Below are 3,970 nucleotides of genomic sequence, written 5' to 3'. Positions count from 1 at the left end.
TCAGTCTGAGGAGGTTTGAAAACGAATCCCTCCATAATTCAGCTCGCCAGCTTTCGTCATTCGGACGACTAATTTTAGACCGGAAACGAAAACGGCTACAGCTTAGCTGCTAGCATTCTCGCAGGCGTCGTCGTGTGAGTGACGCAACATTACGTGTGACGGAGTTAGGCTTCACCGGCTAACGTTAGCTTTAACCGGAGCTGCTTCCATCTACAACGGCTCTCTGGCTCTGGGGCCGATGCTTCCCTCACGGGGCCACTCGCACGAAGGAGGCCACGTGGGATTTTAACTCGCGCACTCTCAAAACTGTTGAAAGTTCAGACCACCATAAAGAAAATGGTACATTTAAATGCAGTTAACGGCAAAGTGGCGAGGTCTCCACCAGTGAGCCTCTGTGTGTAGCTCAGAGATAAAAGAGATCAAGTTCAAACCTTGAAGTAATTAAAATGCTACAGGTTATTTCAACCGAAGCATTTTTGTCTTCCAACTCAACAAAACACAAACTGACTTTTTCCATGAAGACTCCTTTATCTGTGTAAAAATAAACACGGACTATTGGAAATTGGTGTCACCAGAAAACAACACTGATTGTTGGTTCAGATGCCCGAAACTAAATATGTTTGTTTTCCAGTCCGAGCCCCTCGAGGCCCCGTGAATTACTCGTGATCTCCGAGAAGAAGGCGGGAGTAGAGTCAAGTTGTTGTTGTGTTGCAAAACAATCTTTCCAACCTTGACCAATTACATTTTTCAACCCAAACCACGATGTTTCCATAACCATAACCTTTCCATTTTAATTCCCTCGCCGACTCCGAACCTTGACCATAGCGATGGCAGATCAGGAAACGGTTATATGAATCATTTTTGTGATGGCTATAATGCTGCGTGTTTTGGAAGGTAATGACAAACAACCTATTTTTCCATTTAGTTTGGAGGTCTTGACCAAACTCCAGTGTTGATTAAACAAACCCTGTGCTGAGTGAGTCATCGTTTCTTCTTTAGAGTTTGATCACTGGCACAAACTCATTGCTCTTCAGGTACTGAACAGTGGAAACGCTTTTTAAGGCCATGAGAACCGTGAGGCTGCATTTAAGAACTATTCTACTTTTTAATAGATTTTGTTACCATAAAAAAACAGTATGTAAACAAAACGATGCACTGACGAAATTCATGTTACACATGTTTGTCATCTATTCTACAGACTCATTCACTGCACTTTACGAGTTTCAGCTCGCTCTGCTGGTCGGAGAAGTAAACATGGCGTCAGACTTCAGGAGGATGAGACACGCTGTCGTTGCTGCCATTCTTTGTGGATTACGTACAGTAGAACAGCAACGTAGCCAGTCTAGCTTCAACTACCGGGATCATTGGTAGTGCAGCCTCATGACATCACTGCATTAGTCTATAAAAGTTTGAAATTGTTATAATAAAATTTTATGGACAGCAATTTTCTGTACCCTCACCAGCTTAATAAAATGCTGAAAAAATGCAGACCTTTAAAATGAGCAGGCCGCCGGAATGTGACACTATTAAATTTTCTCCGAACACGGTCATTCATTTTATTTCAGTGATGCAATGAGGTTGTTTTTTTTTCTCCTGTATTGAGGACACCAAACTCATAAAATGAAAGGACATAAAAAGCATGAGAATGTTATGAGAAATAATGATGCTTTCAAGAAATCTGTAATCTCACTAGAAAAACAGACGAGTGAAACTACAGAATGAGATGACGGGACAGCTGAATGCTGCGAAGAAACATGAATATGAAGGAGGACTGATCATTTAAAAGGTCTCAATACATCTAACAACAACTTGACCTATGTTATATATTTTGTTGTGTACTTACATTATCTCAAATATTAAAACCCAGACAAATCCGGAATTTTTATTTAAGGTCCCCTTTACCTCCTGCAGGTGCTATGACTTCCAGGGAAACACAGGAAACACCAGACATTACGTCAGAGAGTGAGGAAGGAAGTTGGCTAATGTGACGAAACGTAACTGGAACAACACTTTAATACGTTAACTCGTCTGTAAACATGATTTCTGCCTCTGTCACCTCAGATTTCTATCAGTCACGGTGGTGGTTTAACAATGAAGACAACAACTCCCATAATCCCACGCTACATCACTACTCATGTGTCTTTGGTTGTTGTCTTGATTGAGAGAAACTTAGTGGCAGAAATTTCATACATACATACATACTCTTCAGAAAACCTACTTCAGCACCAGTGTGAAAGAAAGGACGGATGAGCTGTACTTCAAACACATGAACCGCAGCTAAGATGGCAACAAGTTGGGACAGGAGCAACAAAAGACTGGGAAGGATGTGGAACGCTTCAAAAACACCTGTTTGGAACATTCCACAGTAAACAGGTTGATTGGTAACAGGTGATAGCATCATGATTGGGTATGAATCATCCTGGAAAGGCTCAGTGGTTCACAGTGAGGATGGAGCGAGGTTCACCACTTTGTGAACACATGATTGGATAAAGGAGATTACTGCATGGACTCAGGAACACTTCAGAAAACTGTTGTACCAACGTTCATGGCAAATCCATCCGATAGCTGTCACTAAAAACCAAACATGCCAGCCTCATGGTTTTCAGGAGATCACCAAAGACTTATTCTCTGGAGACCAAGAATGTCTGTACAGTGTCTCACAGCAATCTAAACAGTAGCTGTCAAGATATTTCAGACTAGACCAAAGTGGAACATCATCCATCCCGACCTCGGCTCCGACTCTGTGGATGAACACGACACACCAAAGTAGCTCATCTTTGCCTTAGAAATTAGCTTTAGCTTGACATTAAACAGGAGCATCTTGGCATGGTTCCCATAGCAACCGGGACTAAAAAATGTGCTGGAGACTATTAAACACTGAATCACACACGCACACAAGGTATTTACAGCACAATGGCGAAGCTCAGTAAGACAAAATATTTTAAAGGACGTAATTCAAATCATGGAGGTTGCAGACAAGAAACCACCAGAATCCTTAAATGCAAAGACTTTGACAGTCTTGACAGTTTGGGATTTGATGTTTAACAACATTAGATGGCATAATAAATAATAATTAAAGGTCTAGTGTGTGTGATAAGAATGTTTTCATTAGTGTGTAATCACTAAAAAATGAGAATCATTGTGTTTTTGCTATCTTATAATGAGCTCCTCTTCCACGGAGTCCACCATCTTGTACCGCAATGTTTCTACAGTAGCCCGGAAAGGACAAACACTCCGGAGAGTACCTTTTGCATTTGTGGAAGCCACCATAGGGGAGGGGGTTGAGGGGTATTCAGCTGCAACCTCACCTCTAGATGCCACTAAATCCTACACACTGGTCCCTCAAGGGGAGATCACAAGATTTACCTTTTTGGATCACAACGACATTTTGTGTTTCACCCCCGGTTGACTTTGCATGCAACCTGTCTGAGCTTATTCCCAGATTCAAGGGCAAAAAAAATCAGATGCTGTATGAGCTTGCAGTGCTTTGCTGAACATTTGTCACTAAATCGTATCAGCAGCAATGATTACAACTTCACTGGACTTTACTCAGACTCCGTGCACACAGATGTGCCCTCTTGTCTGCAACGAGTCTGCGATGCACAAAGTGAAGTCAAACCTCAGTGAGTCAGTGATGAAGAGGTAGGGCAAAGTGCTTCAGCTTCTGAGAAACATTCGAGAATAAAACCTCTGTTGAAATATAGCAATTAAAGAGCCAAATGTGAATTTAAAGGACCTCAGATTAAACATCAGTATCATCAGTTTTCGTCTTCAATACGCAAATTAGGATGTGTTCAGTGACAAATATTGTGAATTATTCTAATCAATATTTAAGGTTGCAATGTAAAAAATAATACATTTGAGTTACTTCATGCATTTAAAATGCTACAAGAAGGAAATAAGTGATATAAATGACCAAATGAACAAGTAAACTGTCCAGTGGTTGTAGCTACTTTACTGCATTAAAGTC

The sequence above is a fragment of the Chelmon rostratus genome, chromosome 13 (assembly GCF_017976325.1).
Source record: "Chelmon rostratus isolate fCheRos1 chromosome 13, fCheRos1.pri, whole genome shotgun sequence".
NCBI classification, from domain to species: domain Eukaryota; kingdom Metazoa; phylum Chordata; class Actinopteri; order Chaetodontiformes; family Chaetodontidae; genus Chelmon; species Chelmon rostratus.
The sequence above is the reverse complement of the archived record's forward strand: the minus strand, read 5'-3'. Positions refer to the sequence as shown.